Below are 27297 nucleotides of genomic sequence, written 5' to 3' on the forward strand. Positions count from 1 at the left end.
AAACAGAGACATATTGATTCCCACTGTAGTCACTACACAGACAAACAGAGACATATTGATTCCCACTGTAGTCACTACACAGACAAACAGAGACATATTGATTCCCACTGTAGTCACTACACAGACAAACAGAGACATATTGATTCCCACTGTAGTCACTACACAGACAAACAGAGACATATTGATTCCCACTGTAGTCACTACACAGACAAACAGAGACATATTGATTCCCACTGTAGTCACTACACAGACAAACAGAGACATATTGATTCCCACTGTAGTCACTACACAGACAAACAGAGACATATTGATTCCCACTGTAGTCACTACACAGACAAACAGAGACATATTGATTCCCACTGTAGTCACTACACAGACAAACAGAGACATATTGATTCCCACTGTAGTCACTACACAGACAAACAGAGACATATTGATTCCCACTGTAGTCACTACACAGACAAACAGAGACATATTGATTCCCACTGTAGTCACTACACAGACAAACAGAGACATATTGATTCCCACTGTAGTCACTACACAGACAAACAGAGACATATTGATTCCCACTGTAGTCACTACACAGACAAACAGAGACATATTGATTCCCACTGTAGTCACTACACAGACAAACAGAGACATATTGATTCCCACTGTAGTCACTACACAGACAAACAGAGACATATTGATTCCCACTGTAGTCACTACACAGACAAACAGAGACATATTGATTCCCACTGTAGTCACTACACAGACAAACAGAGACATATTGATTCCCACTGTAGTCACTACACAGACAAACAGAGACATATTGATTCCCACTGTAGTCACTACACAGACATACTTAAACTATATCGACGATCACGCTTTAAAGTAAGACCCAGATGCAGACCCAGATGTCGAAGTAACAACGTTTATTACAACAACAGGGGCAGGCAAACGACAGGTCAACGTCAGGCAGGGGTCAATAATCCAGAGTAGTGGGGTTAAGGTACAGGACGGCAGGCAGGCTCAGGGTCAGGTCAGGCAGAAATGATCAAAACCTGGAAAACTAGAAAACAGGAACAAGACAGGAGCAAGGGGGAAAACCGCTGGTAGGTTCTACGAACAAAATGAACTGGCAACAGACAAACAGAGAACACAGGTATAAATACACAGGGGATAATGGGGAAGATGGGCGACACCTGGAGGAGGGTGGAGAAAACCACAACGACAGGTGAAACAGATCAGGGTGTGACATCAACAATATAAACAATTTATAGGAAAATGCTTTGGTTCTCACCTCTGTAAATGTTTATACTTGCCTAAAATGAAATATGTCCATTATTAATTAAAGGATCATGATCGATTAATTTGCATACTGGAGGAAACTGCTATAGTGCTGGTTGCTAGCCTGAAGTTACTGGAGGACCCTGCTATAGTGCAGGTTGACAGTCTGAGGTTACTGGAGGACCCTGCTATAGTGCAGGTGGACAGTCTGAGGTTACTGGAGGACCCTGCTATAGTGCAGGTGGACAGTCTGAGGTTACTGGAGGACCCTGCTATAGTGCAGGTGGACAGTCTGAGGTTACTGGAGGACCCTGCTATAGTGCAGGTGGACAGTCTGAGGATTCTGGGCAGTTTCTTTCTGTCTGTATTACAGACTAAACCATATGAAACTAGACTCTATTTCATCACAGTTTAATACTGGCTTTAATATTTGCTTTTGTTTATATCACTAAAGACAGATAAACAGTATGATTAAGAAGGACTTACTATATCATAGATCATTTTGGAGACTCTCTCCACAGACTTCTATTATATTATTGATTGTATGTTTGTTTATTCCATGTGTAACTCTGTGTTGTTGTTTGTGTCGAACTGCTTTGCTTTACCTTGGCCAGGTCGCAGTTGTAAATGAGAACTTGTTCTCAACTGGCCCTACCTGGTTAAATAAAGGTGAAATAAAAAATAAAATAAATCAACTTGACTGGCCCAGATGAGGGAGACATCAAATCATTGCATCTAACCTACACTGTACGGCTACACCTACACTAACCTACACACTAACCTACACTGTACGGGATGAGTTTCTGTATGTTGTATAGTAGATTTAGCAGGTTCACATTTGTCTACACTGTTCATTTTGGGCAGGTGCTGTTCTGTGAATATGGCATCTTCTTCTTGTCCTATTTACCATAGTAATATATCCCTGGCTTGTTCAAGATCTGACTGAGATCTATTCAGAGGAGCTCACTGCTTATCCTCAGGAGGATTCACATCACATTGTTGTTTAACATGCTGCTATTATTTATTATTGACACATTTTCATCCCTCAGAGACAGATGGGTGTGTTGGACGGTAGCATCATAACATATCTGACTGTCATAGGGTGTCTGAGGAGGTCTCACTCTCATAGGGTGTCTGAGGAAGTCTGACTGTCATAGTGTGTCTGAGGAAGTCTGACTGTCATAGTGTGTCTGAGGAAGTCTGACTGTCATAGTGTGTCTGAGGAGGTCTCACTGTCATAGGGTGTCTGAGGAGGTCTGACTGTCATAGGGTGTCTGAGGAGGTCTCACTCTCATAGGGTGTCTGAGGAAGTCTCACTGTCATAGGGTGTCTGAGGAGGTCTCACTCTCATAGGGTGTCTGAGGAAGTCTCACTGTCATAGGGTGTCTGAGGAGGTCTCACTCTCATAGGGTGTCTGAGGAAGTCTCACTGCCATAGGGTGTCTGAGGAGGTCTCACTGTCATAGGGTGTCTGAGGAAGTCTGACTGTCATAGGGTGTCTGATGAAGTCTCACTCTCATAGGGTGTCTGATGAAGTCTCACTCTCATAGGGTGTCTGAGGAGGTCTGACTGTCATAGGGTGTCTGATGAAGTCTCACTCTCATAGGGTGTCTGAGGAGGTCTGACTGTCATAGGGTGTCTGAGGAGGTCTCACTGTCATAGGGTGTCTGAGGAGGTCTGACTGCCATAGGGTGTCTGAGGAAGTCTGACTGTCATAGGGTGTCTGAGGAGGTCTGACTGTCATAGGGTGTCTGAGGAAGTCTGACTCTCATAGGGTGTCTGAGGAGGTCTGACTGTCATAGGGTGTCTGATGAAGTCTCACTGTCATAGGGTGTCTGAGGAAGTCTGACTGTCATAGGGTGTCTGAGGAGGTCTGACTGTCATAGGGTGTCTGAGGAGGTCTCACTGTCATAGGGTGTCTGATGAAGTCTGACTGTCATAGGTTGTCTGAGGAAGTCTGACTGTCACCGGGTGTCTGAGGAAGTCTCACTGTCACCGTGTGTCTGAGGAAGTCTGACTGTCACCGTGTGTCTGAGGAAGTCTCACTGTCACCGGGTGTCTGAGGAAGTCTGACTGTCACCGGGTGTCTGAGGAAGTCTGACTGTCATAGGGTGTCTGAGGAAGTCTGACTGTCATAGGGTGTCTGAGGAGGTCTCACTGTCATAGTGTGTCTGAGGAAGTCTGACTGTCATAGGGTGTCTGAGGAGGTCTGACTGTCATAGGGTGTCTGAGGAAGTCTGACTCTCATAGGGTGTCTGAGGAAGTCTGACTGCCATAGGGTGTCTGAGGAGGTCTGACTGTCATAGGGTGTCTGAGGAAGTCTGACTCTCATAGGGTGTCTGAGGAGGTCTGACTGTCATAGGGTGTCTGAGGAAGTCTGACTCTCATAGGGTGTCTGAGGAAGTCTGACTGCCATAGGGTGTCTGAGGAAGTCTCACTGCCATAGGGTGTCTGCAGCAGTGGCGATTTTAGCATATAAATCTTGGTGGGGCAAAAGAAATGTCAGCAGAAGATACTTGATCCTTCAATCCAACACAGAGACTTGACCCCTCAATCCAACACAGAAAATGACCCCTCAATCCAACACAGAAACAGATTTTCAATCCAACACAGAAACAGAGTTCTACCCTGTTACTGTCATCTTGAGCTATGGCTAGGTTAAGCAAAGCTACTATTTAATTTTCAACAGCAACTGACCCCTCAAACCAACACAATCCAATACAGAAACTGACCCCTCAATCCAATACAGAAACTGACCCCTCAATCCAATACAGAAACTGACGCCTCAATCCAACACAGAAACTGACCCCTCAAACCAACACAGAAATTTACCCCTCAAATCCCAGATACACATTCATGAGTTCCTCTTGTCATAAAAATAAACACATTGGAAACCGGATTCGAACACTTTTTTCCGGGTCAGACTTATGCTAACTGTTGATATTTGTGCAAACGACACTATGTCAAGAGAGCAGACCGGTGTGGGCTGCCTGATAATCAAAGATTAGAGTCCACACAAAACAAAATAAAAGGCTCCAACACATGTAATAACTGACTTTATAGTAGCATCAATAGCTACCTTTATAGTAGCATCATTAGCTACCTTTATAGTAGCATCAATAGCTACCTTTATAGTAGCATCAATAGCTACCTTTATAGTAGCATCAATAGCTACCTTTATAGTAGCATTAATAGCTACCTTTATAGTAGCATCAATAGCTACCTTTATAGTAGCATCAATAGCTACCTTTATAGTAGCATCAATAGCTACCTTTATAGTAGCATCAATAGCTACCTTTATAGTAGCATCAATAGCTACCTTTATAGTAGCATTAATAGCTACCTTTGTAGTAGCATCAATAGCTACCTTTATAGTAGCATCACTAGCTACCTTTATAGTAGCATCACTAGCTACCTTTATAGTAGCATCACTAGCTACCTTTATAGTAGCATTAATAGCTACTTTTATAGTAGCATCAATAGCTACCTTTATAGTAGCATCACTAGCTACCTTTATAGTAGGATTAATAGCTACCTTTATATTAGCGTCAATAGCTCCTTTATAGTAGCATTAATAGTTACCTTTATAGTAGCATCAATAGCTCCTTTATAGTAGCATCAATAGATCCTTTATAGTAGCATCACCAGCTACCTTTATAGTAGCATCAATAGCTACCTTTATAGTAGCATTAATAACTACCTTTATAGTAGCATCAATAGCTAGCTTTATAGTAGCATCAATAGCTAGCTTTATATTATTATCAATAACTAGCTTTATAGTATTACTAATAACTAGATTTATAGTATTATCAATAACTAGCTTTATAGTATTATCAATAACTAGCTTTATAGTATTATCAATAACTAGCTTTATAGTAGCATCAATAACTACCTTTATAGTACCATTAATAGCTACTTTTATAGTAGCATTAATAGCTAGCTTTATAGTAGCATCAATAGCTAGCTTTATAGTATTATCAATTACTACGTATAATCCTAACCCTAACCAACAACTACACACAGAAGTCTAAACCTCTACCTACGTATAATTCTAACCCTCACCGTAACCCATCTCTCTCTCTCCACAGTTCCTGAACTACCCCACCAATACGTATGTCTAACCGTAACCCTAACCCTGTATCCCTCTCTCTACAGTGCCACCCCAGTTCCTGAACTACCCCACCAACACGTATTCCTATGAGAGTACGGACATGGAGCTGGAGTGTGCTGTAACGGGGAACCCTCCTCCTACGGTGACCTGGATGAAGAACGGAGAGGAGGTCATCCCCAGTGACTACTTCCAGATTGTTGTACGTCACATAGAAAACAGCCTCTGTGTGTGTGTGTGTGTGTGTGTGTGTGTGTGTGTGTGTGTGTGTGTGTGTGTGTGTGTGTGTGTGTGTGTGTGTGTGTGTGTGTGTGTGTGTGTGTGTGTGTGTGTGTGTGTGTGTGTGTGTGTGGGGTTGTAAACCATGTCAACCATATAATGTCAAGCACATACCCAGTGACTACATCTAGATGGTTGTAAATCACACAAGACACAAGATCATGAACACCACTCTGATGACCTATAGGGGGTACTATAGGGGGTACTATAGGGGTACTATAGGGGGTACTATAGGGGGTACTATAGGGGGTACTATAGGGGGTACTATAGGGGGTACTATAGGGGTACTATAGGGGTACTATAGGGGTTACTATAGGGGTTAATATTAGGTTACTATAGGGGTTACTATAGGGGTTACTATAGGGGTTAATATAGGGGTACTATAGGGGTTACTATAGGGGTTACTATAGGGGTTACTATAGGGGTTACTATAGGGGTTACTATAGGGGTTACTATAGGGGTTACTATAGGGGTTACTATAGGGGTTACTATAGGGGTTACTATAGGGGTTACTATAGGGGTTACTATAGGGGTTACTATAGGGGTACTATAGGGGTACTATAGGGGTACCATAGGGGGTACTATAGGGGTACTATAGGGGGTACTATAGGGGGTACTATAGGGGTACTATAGGGGGTACTATAGGGGGTACTATAGGGGGTACTATAGGGGTACTATAGGGGGTACTATAGGGGTACTATAGGGGTTACTATAGGGGGTACTATAGGGGGTACTATAGGGGGTACTATAGGGGGTACTATAGGGGTACTATAGGGGTACTATAGGGGTACCATAGGGGGTACTATAGGGGTACTATAGGGGGTACTATAGGGGGTACTATAGGGGTACTATAGGGGTACTATAGGGGGTACTATAGGGGGTACTATAGGGGTACTATAGGGGGTACTATAGGGGTACTATAGGGGTACTATAGGGGTACTATAGGGGGTACTATAGGAGTACTATAGGGGTACTATAGGGGTACTATAGGGGGTACTATAGGGGGTACTATAGGGGTACTATAGGGGGTACTATAGGGGGTACTATAGGGGTACTATATGGGGTACTATAGGGGTACTATAGGGGGTACTATAGGGGTACTATAGGGGGTACTATAGGGGGTACTATAGGGGGTACTATAGGGGGTACTATAGGGGGTACTATAGGGGGTACTATAGGGGTACTATAGGGGTACTATAGGGGTACCATAGGGGGTACTATAGGGGTACTATAGGGGGTACTATAGGGGGTACTATAGGGGGTACTATAGGGGTACTATAGGGGGTACTATAGGGGTACTATAGGGGTACTATAGGGGTACCATAGGGGGTACTATAGGGGTACTATAGGGGGTACTATAGGGGGTACTATAGGGGTACTATAGGGGGTACTATAGGGGGTACTATAGGGGGTACTATAGGGGGTACTATAGGGGGTACTATAGGGGTACTATAGGGGGTACTATAGGGGTACTATAGGGGTACTATAGGGGTACTATAGGGGGTACTATAGGAGTACTATAGGGGTACTATAGGGGGTACTATAGGGGGTACTATAGGGGGTACTATAGGGGTACTATAGGGGTACCATAGGGGTTACTATAGGGGTACTATAGGGGTTACTATAGGGGTTACTATTAGGTTACTATAGGGGTTACTATAGGGGTTAATATTAGGTTACTATAGGGGTTACTATAGGGGTTACTATAGGGGTACTATAGGGGTACTATAGGGGGTACTATAGGAGTACTATAGGGGTACTATAGGGGTACTATAGGGGGTACTATAGGGGGTACTATAGGGGTACTATAGGGGGTACTATAGGGGGTACTATAGGGGTACTATATGGGGTACTATAGGGGTACTATAGGGGTTACTATAGGGGTTACTATAGGGGTTAATATTAGGTTACTATAGGGGTTACTATAGGGGTTACTATAGGGTTACTATAGGGGTTACTATAGGGTTACTATAGGGGTACTATAGGGGTACTATAGGGTTACTATAGGGGTTACTATAGGGGTTACTATAGGGGTTAATATTAGGTTACTATAGGGGTTAATATTAGGTTACTATAGGGGTTACTATAGGGTTACTATAGGGGTTACTATAGGGGGTACTATAGGGGTACTATGGGGGTACTATAGGGGGTACTATAGGGGGTACTATAGGGGTACTATAGGGGGTACTATAGGGGTACTAGAAGGGTACTATAGGGGGTACTATAGGGGTACTATAGGGGTACTATAGGGGGTACTATAGGGGGTACTATAGGGGGTACTATAGGGGTACTATAGGGGGTACTATAGGGGGTACTATAGGGGTACCATAGGGGGTACTAGGTACGCTGGGCACCAAACTAAGAGCCAACGTATAGTTCAAACCCTAATAGTCTAACTATGTAGAAGTCAACTCAAAGATCTGACCATTTCAATAATCGATGACACATAGCTTTTGATCCAGATTGCGTAGAAAGAAGACACAGCCTTTACTTTTCTATGGTAGCCCTGTCGTAGATACAGCACCCCGTTCCCTTCCTGTCGTAGATACAGCACCCCGTTCCCTTCCTGTTGTAGATACAGCACCCCGTTCCCTTCCTGTTGTAGATACAGCACCCTGTTCCCTTCCTGTTGTAGATACAGCACCCCGTTCCCTTCCTGTCGTAGATACAGCACCCCGTTCCCTTCCTGTTGTAGATACAGCACCCTGTTCCCTTCCTGTTGTAGATACAGCACCCTGTTCCCTTCCTGTTGTAGATACAGCACCCTGTTCCCTTCCTGTTGTCATAGATACAGCACCCTGTTCCCTTCCTGTTGTAGATACAGCACCCTGTTCCCTTCCTGTTGTAGATACAGCGCCCTGTTCCCTTCCTGTTGTAGATACAGCACCCTGTTCCCTTCCTGTTGTAGATACAGCACCCTGTTCCCTTCCTGTTGTAGATACAGCACCCTGTTCCCTTCCTGTTGTAGATACAGCACCCTGTTCCCTTCCTGTCTTAGATACAGCACCCTGTTCCCTTCCTGTTGTAGATACAGCACCCCGTTCCCTTCCTGTTGTAGATACAGCACCCTGTTCCCTTCCTGTTGTAGATACAGCACCATGTTCCCTTCCTGTTGTAGATACAGCACCCTGTTCCCTTCCTGTTGTAGATACAGCACCACGTTCCCTTCCTGTTGTAGATACAGCACCCCGTTCCCTTCCTGTTGTAGATACAGCACCCTGTTCCCTTCCTGTTGTAGATACAGCACCCTGTTCCCTTCCTGTTGTAGATACAGCACCCTGTTCCCTTCCTGTTGTAGATACAGCACCCCGTTCCCTTCCTGTTGTAGATACAGCACCCCGTTCCCTTCCTGTTGTAGATACAGCACCCCGTTCCCTTCCTGTTGTAGATACAGCACCCTGTTCCCTTCCTGTTGTAGATACAGCACCCTGTTCCCTTCCTGTTGTAGATACAGCACCCCGTTCCCTTCCTGTTGTAGATACAGCACCCCGTTCCCTTCCTGTTGTAGATACAGCACCCTGTTCCCTTCCTGTTGTAGATACAGCACCACGTTCCCTTCCTGTTGTAGATACAGCACCACGTTCCCTTCCTGTTGTAGATACAGCACCCTGTTCCCTTCCTGTTGTAGATACAGCACCCTGTTCCCTTCCTGTTGTAGATACAGCACCCTGTTCCCTTCCTGTTGTAGATACAGCACCCTGTTCCCTTCCTGTTGTAGATACAGCACCCCGTTCCCTTCCTGTTGTAGATACAGCACCCTGTTCCCTTCCTGTTGTAGATACAGCACCCTGTTCCCTTCCTGTTGTAGATACAGCACCCTGTTCCCTTCCTGTTGTAGATACAGCACCCCGTTCCCTTCCTGTTGTAGATACAGTACCCTGTTCCCTTCCTGTTGTAGATACAGCACCCTGTTCCCTTCCTGTTGTAGATACAGCACCCTGTTCCCTTCCTGTTGTAGATACAGCACCCTGTTCCCTTCCTGTTGTAGATACAGGACCCTGTTCCCTTCCTGTTGTAGATACAGCACCCCGTTCCCTTCCTGTTGTAGATACAGCACCCTGTTCCCTTCCTGTCGTAGATACAGCACCCTGTTCCCTTCCTGTTGTAGATACAGGACCCTGTTCCCTTCCTGTTGTAGATACAGCACCCTGTTCCCTTCCTGTTGTAGAAACAGCACCCTGTTCCCTTCCTGTTGTAGATACAGCACCACGTTCCCTTCCTGTTGTAGATACAGCACCACGTTCCCTTCCTGTTGTAGATACAGCACCCTGTTCCCTTCCTGTTGTAGATACAGCACCCCGTTCCCTTCCTGTTGTAGATACAGCACCATGTTCCCTTCCTGTTGTAGATACAGCACCCTGTTCCCTTCCTGTTGTAGATACAGCACCCCGTTCCCTTCCTGTTGTCATAGATACAGCACCCTGTTCCCTTCCTGTTGTAGATACAGCGCCCCGTTCCCTTCCTGTTGTCATAGATACAGCACCCCGTTCCCTTCCTGTTGTAGATACAGCACCCTGTTCCCTTCCTGTTGTAGATACAGCACCCCGTTCCCTTCCTGTTGTAGATACAGCACCCTGTTCCCTTCCTGTTGTAGATACAGCACCCTGTTCCCTTCCTGTTGTAGATACAGCACCCTGTTCCCTTCCTGTTGTGGATACAGCGCCCTGTTCCCTTCCTGTTGTAGATACAGCACCCTGTTCCCTTCCTGTTGTAGATACAGCACCCTGTTCCCTTCCTGTTGTAGATACAGCACCCTGTTCCCTTCCTGTTGTAGATACAGCACCCTGTTCCCTTCCTGTTGTAGATACAGCACCCTGTTCCCTTCCTGTTGTAGATACAGCACCCCGTTCCCTTCCTGTTGTAGATACAGCACCCTGTTCCCTTCCTGTTGTAGATACAGCACCATGTTCCCTTCCTGTTGTAGATACAGCACCCTGTTCCCTTCCTGTTGTAGATACAGCACCACGTTCCCTTCCTGTTGTAGATACAGCACCCCGTTCCCTTCCTGTTGTAGATACAGCACCCTGTTCCCTTCCTGTTGTAGATACAGCACCCTGTTCCCTTCCTGTTGTAGATACAGCACCCTGTTCCCTTCCTGTTGTAGATACAGCACCCCGTTCCCTTCCTGTTGTAGATACAGAACCCCGTTCCCTTCCTGTTGTAGATACAGCACCCCGTTCCCTTCCTGTTGTAGATACAGCACCCTGTTCCCTTCCTGTTGTAGATACAGCACCCTGTTCCCTTCCTGTTGTAGATACAGCACCCCGTTCCCTTCCTGTTGTAGATACAGCACCCTGTTCCCTTCCTGTTGTAGATACAGCACCCCGTTCCCTTCCTGTTGTAGATACAGCACCCTGTTCCCTTCCTGTTGTAGATACAGCACCCTGTTCCCTTCCTGTTGTAGATACAGCACCCTGTTCCCTTCCTGTCTTAGATACAGCACCCTGTTCCCTTCCTGTCTTAGATACAGCGCCCCGTTCCCTTCCTGTCTTAGATACAGCACCCTGTTCCCTTCCTGTCTTAGATACAGCACCCTGTTCCCTTCCTGTCTTAGATACAGCACCCTGTTCCCTTCCTGTCTTAGATACAGCACCCTGTTCCCTTCCTGTCTTAGATACAGCACCCCGTTCCCTTCCTGTTGTAGATACAGCACCCTGTTCCCTTCCTGTCGTAGATACAGCACCCTGTTCCCTTCCTGTTGTAGATACAGCACCCTGTTCCCTTCCTGTTGTAGATACAGCACCCTGTTCCCTTCCTGTTGTAGATACAGCACCCTGTTCCCTTCCTGTTGTAGATACAGCACCCTGTTCCCTTCCTGTTGTAGATACAGCACCCTGTTCCCTTCCTGTTGTAGATACAGCACCCTGTTCCCTTCCTGTTGTAGATACAGCACCCTGTTCCCTTCCTGTTGTAGATACAGCACCCTGTTCCCTTCCTGTTGTAGATACAGCACCCTGTTCCCTTCCTGTTGTAGATACAGCACCCTGTTCCCTTCCTGTTGTAGATACAGTACCCTGTTCCCTTCCTGTTGTAGATACAGCACCCTGTTCCCTTCCTGTTGTAGATACAGCACCCTGTTCCCTTCCTGTCGTAGATACAGCACCCCGTTCCCTTCCTGTTGTAGATACAGCACCCTGTTCCCTTCCTGTTGTAGATACAGCACCCTGTTCCCTTCCTGTTGTAGATACAGCACCCTGTTCCCTTCCTGTTGTAGATACAGCACCCTGTTCCCTTCCTGTTGTAGATACAGCACCCTGTTCCCTTCCTGTTGTAGATACAGCACCCTGTTCCCTTCCTGTTGTAGATACAGCACCCTGTTCCCTTCCTGTTGTAGATACAGCACCCTGTTCCCTTCCTGTAGTAGATACAGCACCCTGTTCCCTTCCTGTTGTAGATACAGCACCCTGTTCCCTTCCTGTTGTAGATACAGCACCCTGTTCCCTTCCTGTCATAGATACAGCACCCTGTTCCCTTCCTGTTGTAGATACAGCACCCTGTTCCCTTCCTGTTGTAGATACAGCACCCTGTTCCCTTCCTGTTGTAGATACAGCACCCCGTTCCCTTCCAGATGTAAAATACTGCCGTCTATTAGGCTCCCGGGTGGCACAGCGGTCTAAGGCACTGCGTTTCAGTGCTAGAGGCGTCACTACAGACCCTGGTTTGATCCTGGGATGTGTCACAACTGGGCCGTGATTGGGAGTCCCATAGGTCGGCGCACATTTGGCTGAGCGTCGTCTGGGTTTGGCCGGGGAGGGGGCGGAAGATCGTCATTGTAAAAAAATAAGAATTTGTTCTTAACCGACTTGCCCAGTTAAATAGAGGTTGAATTAAAATTGTTTTAAAAAAAAACTGTGTTGTACCTTCCTCTTTAGGATGGCAGTAACCTTCAGATTCTTGGTCTGGTGAAGTCCGATGAAGGTTTCTATCAGTGTGTGGCTGAGAATGAAGCAGGGAACGCCCAGGCTATGGCCCAGCTCATACTGAGAGAGCCAGGTAAGAGACAGACCTCACCAGGACAAGCCAAACTAAGGCTTTTCTTGTCTTCTCTGTCTGTGTCAGCTCACCTTCTCTCTCTCTGTCAGCTTAATGTCTCTCTCAGCTCACCTTCTCTCTCTCTGTCAGCTTAATGTCTCTCTCAGCTCACCTTCTCTCTCTCTCTCAGCTTAATGTCTCTCTCAGCTCACCTTCTCTCTCTCTGTCAGCTTAATGTCTCTCTCAGCTCACCTTCTCTCTCTCTCTCATCTTAATGTCTCTCTCATCTCCATCTATCTCTCTCTCAGCTTAACTGTCCCGTTTATTCCATTCCAGCCATTACAATGAGCCTGTCCTCCTATATCTCTTCCTACCAGCCTCCTCTGGTCCTCAACAACACACAACCCATACCTCCACCCCCGCCCCCTCCCCCCTCACTAACAAACCCCAGCCTTTCCTCTTCTTCCTCACCTTCCACACCTCCACCACTCATCCACTCTTCACCCTCCATCTGCTGGGAGGTCATGGGTTAGGTCAGGGGTCAGACTTTAGCCAAGCTTAACCAGGATTCCTGCTAGGTGCGTCAGAGGTTTCCTACCGCAGACGGCGAAACGCCAGATGTTTAAAGTGACGGAATGTCACTTGGCAAAGTAGAGACAGATGTGGGGCGTGTGTATGGTGTCCAGATTAGGACCCATATTACGACAGCGTCAGAGTCAGAAGGACTCATCAGTGTGACACCAACTGAGGCTTTCCTAATATGGACACCGTAGGATTGTTTCTCTGTGACACAGCGTCTTTGGCTGTCCGATAAAAATATCAGGAATAGAGGGGACTTCAAGTCAATGTAATTGGGGCTTTGGGGCTTCTGGGAATTCTATTCTTTCAGATGTCAGTGGGAGAATGACTCAGTGATGTTGTTGATTTATTTTGAGATTCACACGCAAAGTTGTTACTCAACAGATAAGGGTAACACTTTCATGTCTGAAATTATGTTTTTGAGCCAGGCTCAGAGTTGGGTCATAGCACCACAAACTCCAATCTGTTCAACTCCTAATTGTTCAACTCCTATCTGTTCAACTCCTATCTGTTCAACTCCTAACTGTTCAACCTCTCTCTGTTCAACTCCTAACTGTTCAACTCCTAACTGTTCAACTTCTATCTGTTCAACTCCTAACTGTTCAACTCCTAACTGTTCAACTCCTATCTGTTCAACTCCTATCTGTTCAACTCCTATCTGTTCAACTCCTAACTGTTCAACTCCTAACTGTTCAACTCCTATCTGTTCAACTCCTATCTGTTCAACTCCTATCTGTTCAACTCCTAACTGTTCAACTCCTAACTGTTCAACTCCTATCTGTTCAACTCCTATCTGTTCAACTCCTATCTGTTCAACTCCTAACTGTTCAACTCCTAACTGTTCAACTCCTATCTGTTCAACTCCTATCTGTTCAACTCCTATTTGGATATACAGTGGGGCAAAAAAGTATTTAGCCAGCCACCAATTGTGCAAGTTCTCCCACTTAAAAAGATGAGAGAGGCCTGTAATTTTCATCATAGGTACACTTCAACTATGACAGACAAAATGAGGAAAAAAATCCAGAAAATCACATTGTAGGATCTTTTATGAATTTATTTGCAAATTATGGTGGAAAATAAGTATTTGGTCACCTACAAACAAGCAAGTTTTCTGGCTCTCACAGACCTGTAACTTCTTCTTTAAGAGGCTCCTCTGTCCTCCACTCGTTACCTGTATTAATGGCACCTGTTTGAACTTGTTATCAGTATAAAAGACACCTGTCCACAACCTCAAACAGTCACACTCCAAACTCCACTATGGCCAAGACCAAAGAGCTGTCAAAGGACACCAGAAACAAAATTGTAGACCTGCACCAGGCTGGGAAGACTGAATCTGCAATAGGTAAGCAGCTTGGTTTGAAGAAATCAACTGTGGGAGCAATTATTAGGAAATGGAAGACATACAAGACCACTGGTTAATCTCCCTCGATCTGGGGCTCCACGCAAGATCTCACCCCGTGGGGTCAAAATGATCACAAGAACGGTGAGCAAAAATTCCAGAACTACACGGGGGGACCTAGTGAATGACCTGCAGAGAGCTGGGACCAAAGTAACAAAGCCTACCATCAGTAACACACTACGCCGCCAGGGACTCAAATCCTGCAGTGCCAGACGTGTCCCCCTGCTTAAGCCAGTACATGTCCAGGCCCGTCTGAAGTTTGCTAGAGAGCATTTGGATGATCCAGAAGAAGATTGGGAGAATGTCATATGGTCAGATGAAACCAAAATAGAACTTTTTGGTAAAAACTCAACTCGTCGTGTTTGGAGGACAAAGAATGCTGAGTTGCATCCAAAGAACATCATACCTACTGTGAAGCATGGGGGTGGACACATCATGCTTTGGGGCTGTTTTTCTGTAAAGGGACCAGGACGACTGATCCGTGTAAAGGAAAGAATGAATGGGGCCATGTATCGTGAGATTTTGAGTGAAAACCTCCTTCCATCAGCAAGGGCATTGAAGATGAAACGTGGCTGGGTCTTTCAGCATGACAATGATCCCAAACACACCGCCCGGGCAACGAAGGAGTGGCTTCGTAAGAAGAATTTCAAGGTCCTGGAGTGGCCTAGCCAGTCTCCAGATCTCAACCCCATAGAAAATCTTTGGAGGGAGTTGAAAGTCCGTGTTGCCCAGCAACAGCCCCAAAACATCACTGCTCTAGAGGAGATCTGCATGGAGGAATGGGCCAAAATACCAGCAACAGTGTGTGAAAACCTTGTGAAGACTTACAGAAAACGTTTGACCTCTGTCATTGCCAACAAAAGGTATATAACAAAGTATTGAGATTAACTTTTGTTATTGACCAAATACTTATTTTCCACCATAATTTGCAAATAAATTCATTAAAAATCCTACAATGTGATTTTCTGGATTTTCTTTTCTCATTTTGTCTGTCATAGTTGAAGTGTACCTATGATGAAAATTACAGGCCTCTCTCATCTTTTTAAGTGGGAGAACTTGCACAATTGGTGGCTGACTAAATACTTTTTTGCCTCACTGTATTAGATTGTTTCTGCAAGGACTCTAATTATCATTCTGGGTCTGGACCATGCTAGTAGGAAAATGAATCTCAGTGCCATTGATGTGTGTGTGTGTGTGTGTGTGTGTGTGTGTGTGTGTGTGTGTGTGTGTGTGTGTGTGTGTGTGTGTGTGTGTGTGTGTGTGTGTCCAAGCAAAAGGCTTAGTGCCATTGATGCATACTGTATGTGTCCAAGCAAAAGGCAACCCCCCCCCCCCACCCCACCCCCACAGCTCTACTCCGTTACCCTAATTCCTACTTTTTACATCCAGATTGGTGTCATTTTAGAGCAGGGATCATCAACTAGTTTCAGCCACAGACTGATTTATTTCTTGAGTGGATGTTCAGGGGGGCCGGAACATAATTACAAATCATCTGTAGACTGCAAACTGACCGCAAGAAGCCCCAACAGATATAATATTTGACTAAAACATAATAATTTCAAACCTTGCTTATATTTGTTTACTTTACATATACAGTATCTCTCTATTATGCGTGGGAAAACTTTGGAACAGATTTCTAAAATTAACATCACTTGGAAATTAATTTCTGGTGTTTTTACAGTCGTCTGTGTAATAAAATAGTTTTTTTTTTTACATATATATCGTAAATACATTTTCTCCATTCCCTTCCTGTTGTAGATACAGCACCCTGTTCCCTTCCTGTTGTAGATACAGCACCCTGTTCCCTTCCTGTTGTAGATACAGCACCCTGTTCCCTTCCTGTTGTAGATACAGCACCCTGTTCCCTTCCTCTGTTGTAGGATACAGCACCCGGTTTCCCGTTCCTGTTTGTAGATACAGGCCCCCCCCAAAAAAAAAACCCTGTTCCCTTCCTGTTGTAGAGACAGCACCCTGTTCCCTGTCCTGTTGTAGATACAGCACCCCGTTCCCTTCCTGTTGTAGATACAGCACCCTGTTCCCTTCCTGTTGTAGATACAGCACCATGTTTCCCTTCCTGTTGTAGATACAGCACCCTGTTTCCCTTCCTGTTGTAGATACAGCACCCATGTTCCCTTCCTGTTTGTAGATACAGCACCCCGTTCCCTTCCTGTTGTAGATACAGCACCCTGTTCCCTTCCTGTTTGTAGATACAGCACCCTGTTTCCCTTCCTGTTGTAGATACAGCACCCTGTTCCCTTCCTGTTGTAGATACAGCACCATGTTCCCTTCCTGTTGTAATACAGCACCCTGTTCCCTTCCTGTTGTATGATACAGTACCCTGTTCCCTTCTGGAGTAGATACAGCACCTGTCCCTTCCTGTTGTAGATACAGCACCCTGTTCCCTTCCTGTTGTAGATACAGCACCCTGTTCCCTTCCTGTTGTAGATACAGCACCTGTTCCCTTCCTGTTGTAGATACAGCACCATGTTCCCTTCCTGTTGTAGATACAGCACCCTGTTCCCTTCCTGTTGTAGATACAGTACCCTGTTCCCTTCCTGTTGTAGATACAGCACCCTGTTCCCTTCCTGTTGTAGATACAGCACCCTGTTCCTTCCTGACGTAATATTTGATAGATACAGCACCCTGTTCCCTTTCCTGTTGTAGATACAGCACCCGTTCCCTTCCTGTTGTAGTACAGCACCCTGTTCCCTTCCTGTCTTAGATACAGCGCCCTGTTCCCTTCCTGTTGTAGATACAGCGCCCTGTTCCCTTCCTGTCTTAGATACAGCGCCCTGTTCCCTTCCTGTTGTAGATACAGCGCCCTGTTCCCTTCCTGTCTTAGATACAGCACCCTGTTCCCTTCCTGTCTTAGATACAGCACCCTGTTCCCTTCCTGTCTTAGATACAGCACCCTGTTCCCTTCCTGTCGTAGATACAGCACCCTGTTCCCTTCCTGTCATAGATACAGCACCCCGTTCCCTTCCTGTCGTAGATACAGCACCCCGTTCCCTTCCTGTCGTAGATACAGCACCCCGTTCCCTTCCTGTCGTAGATACAGCACCCCGTTCCTTCCTGTTGTAGATACAGCACCCTGCTTCCACTGTCCTCTGTCGTAGATACAGCACCCTGTTCCCTTCCTGTTGTAGATACAGCACCCTGTTCCCTTCCTGTTGTAGATACAGCACCCTGTTCCCTTCCTGTTGTAGATACAGCACCCCGTTCCCTTCCTGTTGTAGATACAGCACCCTGTTCCTTCCTGTTGTAGATACAGCACCCCGTTCCCCTTCCTGTTGTAGATACAGCACCCTGTTCCCTTCCTGTTGTAGATACAGCACCTGTTCTTCCCTTCCTGTTGTAGATACAGCACCCTGTTCCCTTCCTGTTGTAGATACAGCACCCGTTCCTTCCTGTCGTAGATACGCACCCTGTTCCCTTCCTGTCGTAGATACAGCCGTTTCCCTTCCTGTTGTAGATACAGCACCCGTGTTCCCTTCCTGTCGTAGATACAGCACCCTGTTCCCTTCCTGTGTAGATACACAACCCTGTTCCTTCCTGTGTATTACAGCACCCTGTTCCCTTCCTGTTGTAGATACAGCACCCTGTTCCCTTCCTGTGTAGATACAGCACCCTGTTCCCTTCCTGTTGTAGTACAGCACCCTGTTCCCTTCCTGTTGTAGATACAGCACCCTGTTTCCCTTCCTGTTGTAGATACAGCACCCTGTTCCCTTCCTGGTTGTAGATACAGCACCCTGTTCCCTTCCTGTTGTAGATACAGCACCACGTTCCCTTCCTGTTGTAGATACAGCACCCTGTTCCCTTCCTGTTGTAGATACAGCACCCCGTTCCCTTCCTGTTGTAGATACAGCACCCTGTTCCCTTCCTGTTGTAGATACAGCACCCTGTTCCCTCCCTTTGTAGATACAGCACCCTGTTCCCTTCCTGTTGTCATGATACAGCACCCCTGTTCCCTTCCTGTTGTAGATACAGCACCCTGTTCCCTTCCTTGTAGATACTACCCTGTTCCCTTCCTGTTGTAGAATCAGCACCCTGTTCCCTTCCTGTTGTAGATACAGCACCCTGTTCCCTTCCTGTTGTCATAGATACAGCACCCTGTTCCCTTCCTGTTGTAGATACAGCACCCTGTTCCCTTCCTGTCGTAGATACAGCACCCTGTTCCCTTCCTGTTGTAGATACAGCACCCCGTTCCCTTCCTGACGTAGATACAGCACCATGTTCCCTTCCCACCACCTGACCTCACAGCTGGAGTGGTGTCTGCCACCGTGTTTGCTGGGTAACATCAGCCGCCATACATGTACCTGCAGGGGAACATCTGTGAGAGCAGACCTGTCCTGTCTCCCTGCATCACACACTGTCTGTTCTCCCAACGTCTTGTTGGACTTCATTCAATTAGACGGCCTCCCTCTGGTATTCTCAGTAGATGTGTGCTCCGACATGATGTATATGTGTATGTGTGTGTGTTTGTGTGTGTGTGTTTCTGAGTGTGTGTGTGTCTGTGTCTGTTCCCATGTGCCTGTGTGTGTGTGTGTGCGTGTGTGTGCGTGCGTGTGTCGCAGGTAACTGAATCTCAGACTAAACTCACTATGCAACCTGGAAACAGCAGTACTAATATATTACTGCACTAGCTATAAAGTAGCTACTGTATAAACACGTTTGTTCCTGCCAAGGCAGCAGCTACATGGGGGTCGAGCAAAATGAAGGCAGTTTATACAATTTAAAAAACATGACAATACATTCCCAACATATTTCACACTACATTAAGTGTGTGTCCTCAGGCCCCTACTCTACAACCACAAATCTACGATACATTACGTGTGTGTCCTCAGGCCCCTACTCTACAACCACAAATCTACAACACAAAATCAATTTGTACTTGTGTGTGGAGTGGGTATGTTATCATGTGGGTGTGTATGCGTGTGTATACGTGTGTCTGTACCTGTGTGTGTGTGTCTCTTCACAGTCCACGTGCGGTGCCGTGAGTTGCCATGAGGTGTATTTTTATCTGCTTTTTAAATCTAATTTCACTGCTTGCATCAGTTACTTGATGTGGAATATAGTTCCATGTAGTCATGGCTCTATGTAGTACTGTGTGCCTCCCATAGTCTGTTCTGGACTTGGGGACTGTGAAGAGACCTCTGGTGGCATGTCTTGGTGGGGTATGCATTGGTGTCCAAGCTGTGTGCCAGGAGTTTAGACAGACAGCTCGGTACATTCAACATGTTAATACCTCTCATAAATAAAAGTAGTGATGAAGTCAATCTCTCTCCTCCACTTTCAGCCAGGATAAATTGATATGCATATGATTAATATTAGCTCTCATTGTACATTTAAGGCCCAGCTGTGCTGCCCTGTTCTGAGCCAATTGTAAAGTTCCTCTTTGTGGCACCTGACCACACGACTGAACAGTAGTCCAGGTGCGACAAAACTAGGGCCTGTAGGACCTGCCTTGTTGATAGTGTTGTTAAGAAGGTAGAAACTAGGGCCTGTAGGACCTGCCTTGTTGATAGTGTTGTTAAGAAGGTAGAAACTAGGGCCTGTAGGACCTGCCTTGTTGATAGTGTTGTTAAGAAGGTAGACACTAGGGCCTGTAGGACCTGCCTTGTTAATCGTGTTGTTAAGAAGGCAGAGCATTGCTTTATTATAGACAGACTTCTCCCAATCTTAGCTACTGTTGCATCAATATGTTTTGACCATGACAGTTTACAATCCAGGGTTACTCCAAGCAGTTTAGTCTCCTCAACTTGCTCAATTTCCACATTATTCATTAAAAGATTGAGTTAAGGTTTAAGGTTTAGTGAATGATTTGTCCCGGATACAATGCTTTTAGTTTTTTAAATATCTATGACTAACTTATTTCTTGCCACCCATTCTGAAACTGGCTCCATCTCTTTGTTAAGTGTTGATTTGATTTCATTTGCTGTGGCAGCTGACATGTATAGTGTTGAGTCAGCAGTATATATGGACACACAGACTTTACTCAAAGCCAGTGGCAGGTCATTAGTCAAGATTTTAAAAAAAATTAAGGGGCCTAGACAGCTGCCCTGGAGATTGCCTGACTCTACCTGGCTTACGTAATAAATGTGTCAAGTGCAGCATCTAGTTGCTCCTCATTAAACACCACAGACGAGCAAATACTCTTTATATCTTCAACATAGGAATCGCTACAAAACGTATTATATGACCTCATGCACTATATTAGATGTGACTTGGCCTCAATGGCTTTGCTACTTGTTTTTCTGTCGTAATTCTCAGGGAGGGTTGTGGGACATGGGGTTGTTAACCTATAGTTTCACAATACAATGCCTGTTTACTCTCCTTTTCTCACAAAGGTATAATTTAATCAACATGACATTCATTTGATGAGCAATGTATCATTAAGGAAGTATTTAAACAAGAAGTAAAAGAGGGAATCAATTAAGAACCACACCGGGGGACTCCAGCCCTGTTACAGTCTTAATCTGTGTCTGGGAAACTATAGATTATCCAAGAGAAAAGAGATTTTCCTTCTTTCTTTTTTTTTAATCACTGCTCAAACAATGTGCTCTGGGTGTCGTCAGTGAGGGCCTCCCCAGAGCCTTAGCTGGGAACAGCAGGAACAGCACAGATGGCTGAGAAAACTGAAAGTGTGCGTCCCAAACGGCACCCTACAGTATAGCCTATTTGTTATAGCGTACTACTTTTGATCAGACCACTATGGTCCTTCGTCGAAAAAGTCATGCAATCTAAGGGAATATGGTGCCGTTTGTGACACAGCCAAAGTCTCACAGAAGCAACAGAAAACAGAGCAGAGGAACCAGAGAAGGTCAGACTGACAGTTGGAGTCAGAAACCCCTCGTTACAGTCACCACGGGAACCCCTAGCAACTAGAGCCCGACAGATGTATCGGTTGACCAATATTTTTGGCCGATATTAGACTTTCACGTATGTATTTGTATCTGCGTTTAATCCGTCCCAAAAAGGACCGATATAAAATGCAGAGAAAACAGTAGAAAAAAAGTCTGTTTTTCATAGAATTTGACTTTCTGTTTTGCAATTCATTATTTGTCCTGAAGACAGGGTTGCCAGGTGTAGCTAAAATGTCTACGGCAATGACCTCTGAAAACTCGCCCACAAGGCCTAAAAACTAACACAAAATCATTTGTCACAGCAAGAGAGGAGTTGCCATATTTGCCCAGTAAACCGTTATTTCCCATAATGTTATCGAGGGAATTAAGGAGAATCGACTTCATTTTAACAACGTAGGCTAAGAAGCTAACTTTGGGTTTTCCATCAAAATAACAATTCTTGGGAATTTAAGATAAATCGCCCTTATTAAACTCTCCAGATCATTTTCCATCAATGGATGTCATGCTAGCGTCTCAACTGATATTAAATGTGGAGAATGATACATTTGCGATAGAGCTGTGACCACGTACACAATTGATAACTTCCAATTTAATTAACTAAACATGGACATTAATAATTGCCTAACAACACAAGGCTACAACAACAAACGGAAGTTATAGGCTATTTTATTAAATCCGTTTGTCAGCTCCATGTAGGCTACACAAGTGACACATATTTGATTTGCAATGACTCCAGTCATTGACTTCATTTTTTAACATACAGTATTTATTGTATCAGATGGTAGGCTACAGTAGCCTACAATGGCATATAAATGAATAGCTGACACGATGGCCAACAGATGCAAATGTAGTCTTGTCATTCTCCATATTTAATGTCATTTTCATTGTCGACTTTAACCATAACACAAAGCACGCAAGGGAGTTCCATAACTTCCGTAGAACATGTCCAGTCGCGTAGCGCTCCAAACCCTAGAACTCATCATGAGTAAAACCCTTCGCTTAAATAAGGTTATCCATGACAAAAGTCGACATTAGAATGCAATTTATTTTTAAACCACCTCTGAGCAAACGTATCTAAAGAGCTCTAGTGCGCCCAAAGTCGTTTTACAATATTTTGTCGCCGTTATATAAATTCTAGCGCGTTAATATTTTTTTAATGAAAAAATGGGGGTGTCTCCATAATGACCAATCTAAAATAAGTTGTTACGACGTCTCTGTGACTCAGCTTCAGCCAGTGCTTTCTCAACGCGCCCACACCCCTCCGGTCCTCTCCTCCACTACTCACTCACTCAGTAACAGCAGCAGCAGGTCACGGTGAAATGTAAAATGTTTTAAGGGCAATGCCATGACTGCCGCGTTGCAATTTAGAAGTAGTCCAAAAAACCACCGCCTGCGACCAAAACATTTTCACCCGTGACAACGTTTTCAAAGTAGCCCAATTGTCAGAAAAAAATGGCAACACTGCCTGAAGAGGGTGATCTTTACATGGCTATAAGCCTATCTTGCCTTGACGCGCTACAGTAAGGCTGGACACAGTCAGTCAACGCAACTACACCAGTCGGAAAAGAGAGTGAATTAACGGTGAATGAACTGTTACTGCTTCTACGGTGAGTGCTGAGGAGATAGAAGCTTGCCAGCTTCATAAAAGTGGCAACAAATGTGCACTGGCCATAATACTGTTAGGTGATGTGTCAAGGTAGGGTGTCTGGTGTCATTTTACTAATGACATGCCACTGACTTTGAGTAAAGCAATGGTGTCTATGTATGCGGAAATCTCAACAGTATACACTTCAGCTGTGAAAGTAAGTGTTTTTTTTTTAGCTGCTACAACGACTGAAATGACTGCAACACTCAACAAAGAGCTGCAGTTAGTTTCAGAGTGGGTGGCAAGGAATACGTTAGCCCTAAATATTTCTAATTTAAAAGCATTGTATTTGGAACAAAACACCCACTTAAACCCTAAACCTCAACTAAATCTACTAATGAATAATGTGGAAATTGATCAAGTTGAGGTGACTAAACTGTTTGGAGTAACCCTGGATTGTAAACTGTCATGGTCAAAACATATTGGTACAACAGTAGCTAAGATGGGGGAAGTCTGTCAATAAAGCGACTCTCTGCCTTCTTAACAACACCATCAACAAGGCAGGTCCTACAGGCCCTAGTTTCTACCTTCTTAACAACACTATCAACAAGGCAGGTCCTACAGGCCCTAGTTTGGTCGCACCTTGACTACTGTTCAGTCGTGTGGTCAGGTGCCACAAAAAAGGACTTAGGAAAATTGCAATTGGCTCAGAACAGGGCAGCACGCTGGCCCTGGATGTACACAGAGAGCTAATATTAATCATATGCATGTCAATCTCTCCTGGCTGAAAGTGGAGGAGAGATTGACTTCATCACTACTTTTATTTATGAGAGGTATTGACATGTTGAATGCACCAAGCTGTCTGTCTAAACTACTGGCACACAGCTCAGGCAGCCATGCATACCCCACAAGACACCCATGCATACCCCACAAGACATGCCATCAGAGGTCTCTTCACAGTCCCCAAGTCCAGAACAGACTATGGGAGGCGCACAGTACTACATAGAGCCATGACTACATGGAACTCTATTCCACATCAGGTAATTGATGCAGCAATGGAAATTGATTTAAAAAACAGATAAAAATACACCTCATGGAACAGCGGGGACTGTGAAGAGACACAAACATTGGCACAGACGCGTGCATACACACACGCACACACACACACACACACACACACACACACACACACACACACACACACACACACACACACACACACACACACACACACACACACACACACACACACATTCCTTTACACTTGTGTGTAAAAGGTAGTTGTTGTGAAATTGTTAGATTACTCGTCGGATATTACTGCATGGTCGGAACTAGAAGCACAAGCATTTCGCTGCACTCAAATTAACATCTGCTAACCATGTGTTTGTGACCAATACAATTTGATTTGATTTGAGACACACACACGATAACATACACACAATACATACACATGGATTTAGTACTGTAGATGCGTGGTAGTGGTGGAGTAAGGGCCTGAGAGCACACAGTGTGTTGTGAAATCTGTGAATGTATTGTAATGTTTTTTGAAATTGTATAAAGTGCCTTAATTTTGCTGGACCCCAGGAAGAGTAGCTGCTGTCTTGGCAGCAGGATCCATAATAAACCCCAGGAAGAATAGCTGATGTATTGGCAGCAGGATCCATAATAAACCCCAGGAAGAGTATCTGCTGTCTTGGCAGCAGGATCCATAATAAACCCCAGGAAGAATAGCTGATGTCTTGGCAGCAGGATCCATAATAAACCCCAGGAAGAATAGCTGATGTCTTGGCAGCAGGATCCATAATAAACCCCAGGAAGAGTATCTGCTGTCTTGGCAGCAGGATCCATAATAAACCCCAGGAAGAGTATCTGCTGTCTTGGCAGCACGATCCATAATAAACCCCAGGAAGAGTAGCTGATGTCTTGGCAGCAGGATCCAAAATAAATACAAATACAAACAACAAACAATGGATGCTAAGGCCAAATGTAAAACACGTGCCATGCTAAGAATGTTCAACTCTGTGGTAACCAGGGATGCAACTTTGGTTTTAGAAGTACTTTATAATTATTATTATTATTATATATATGTATATATATATATATTTTTTCAAGTCAGATTAACGCTCCAAACAGCCTACCCGACCACTCGGAGGCGTCCGCATGGTCCTAAACCGTTGCCCAGTTTGTATCACATTCCAATGATAAAACTGAGGGGGGAAACAATACAATTTCAGGGGGGGACTGGGGGGGCAACAATACATTTCAGGGGGGGGGGACCTGGGGGGGGGGGGGCAACAATACATTTTCAGGGGGGGACTGGGGGGCAACAATACATTTTTCAGGGGGGGCCTGGGGGGGGGGCAACATCCAATTTCAGGAGGGGACTGGGGGGGCACAATAACATTTTCAGGGGGGGGGGGGGGACTGGGGGGGGGCAACAATACATTTCAGGGGGGACTGGGGGGGCAACATACATTTTCAGGAGGGGGACTGGGGGGGGCAACAATACAATTCATGGCAGGAGGGGACTGGGGGGGCAACAATACATTTTCAGGGGGGGACTGGGGGGGCAACAATACAATTTCGGAGGGGGGGACTGGGGGGGCAACAATACATTTTCAGGAGGGGACTGGGGGGCAACAATTACATTTTCAGGAGGGGGGACTGGGGGGGCAACAAAACAATTTCAGGAGGGGACTGGGGGGGCAACAATACTTTCAGGGGGGGGACTGGGGGGGGCAACAATACATTTTCAGGGGGGGGACTGGGGGGGCAACAATACATTTCAGAGGGGGGGACTGGGGGGGCAACAATACATTTCAGGGGGGGACTGGGGGGCACAATACATTTTCAGGAGGGGGACTGGGGGGCAACAAAACAATTTCAGGAGGGGACTGGGGGGGGGCAACAATACAATTTCAGGGGGGGGGACTGGGGGGGGCAACAATACAATTTCAGGAGGGGACTGGGGGGGCACAATACATTTCAGGGGGGGGAACCTGGGGGGGCAACAATACATTTTTCAGGAGGGAGGACTGGGGGGGCAAAAAAACATTTCAGGAGGGACTGGGGGGGGGCACAATACAATTTCAGGGGGGGACTGGGGGGGGGCCACAATACAATTTCAGAGGGGACTGGGGGGCAACAATACATTTTCCGGGGGGGGACTTGGGGGGGGGGCCAACAATACAATTTCAGGAGGGACTGGGGGGGCAACAATACATTTTCAGGGGGGGGATCTGGGGGGGGGCAACAATACTTCAGGGGGGGACTGGGGTGGGCAACAATACATTTTCAGGAGGGACTGGGGGGCAAAAATACATTTCAGGAGGGGGGACTGGGGGGGCAACAATACAATTTCAGGAGGGACGGGGGGGCAACATACATTTCAGGGGGGGACGGGGCCAAAATACAATTTCAGGAGGGGGCTGGGGGGTGGGCAACAATACATTTTCCAGGGGGGGGACTGGGGGGGCACCATACAATTTCAGGAGGGGTCTGGGGGGGCACAATACATTTTCAGAGGGGACTGGGGGGGGACACAATACAAAAAGACTGCTTAATGGTCCTCTCATCCCTGAAAGTGTTGATTCAATCTACACACTGTGTTAAAACGTTGCACTCCTGATGGTAACGTTAACGTTATAGCCATTAGAGAAGCCCGCGAAATCGGTTGTGTTACATATAATGCATGAGGAGGTGTGGTATATGGCCAATATACCACGGCTAAAGACTGCTCTTATGCACGACACAACGTATCCCACAGCCCTTAGCCGTGGAATATTAGCCATATACCACAACCCCCCCCCCCTCCCCCCAAGGTGCCTTATTGCTATGTTATAAACTGGTTACCAACCTAATTAGAGCAGTAAAAATAAATGTTTTGTCATACCCGTGGTATACAGTCTGATATACCACGGCTGTCAGCCAATCAGCATTCAGGGCTCGAACCACCCAGTTTATAATTGTTGTTTTGTAAAGGGTATTCCTCAAGCTCTGTTATCCAAATGTTTTCAGAAACCAAAAAAATAAATGATCATAACAGGTTACAAAGTAGCGTTGTCGTAGTTACGTTTTGATGTATGGTTTGTCACTTGTCAGGGACCGGCTCCAATTTCCTGTTTCGTCATCCCCATCTAGCCAGCTGTGTGAGACTACTTCATTTGGGTTTGAGTTTTATTTTTATTTTTTGAAGAAGTACAGTGCGGGGAGTTAGAGAGTAAATTGGTCCTCAGGTGGATGAA

The sequence above is a fragment of the Salvelinus namaycush genome, chromosome 17 (genome assembly GCF_016432855.1).
Source record: "Salvelinus namaycush isolate Seneca chromosome 17, SaNama_1.0, whole genome shotgun sequence".
In the NCBI taxonomy this organism is placed as follows: domain Eukaryota; kingdom Metazoa; phylum Chordata; class Actinopteri; order Salmoniformes; family Salmonidae; genus Salvelinus; species Salvelinus namaycush.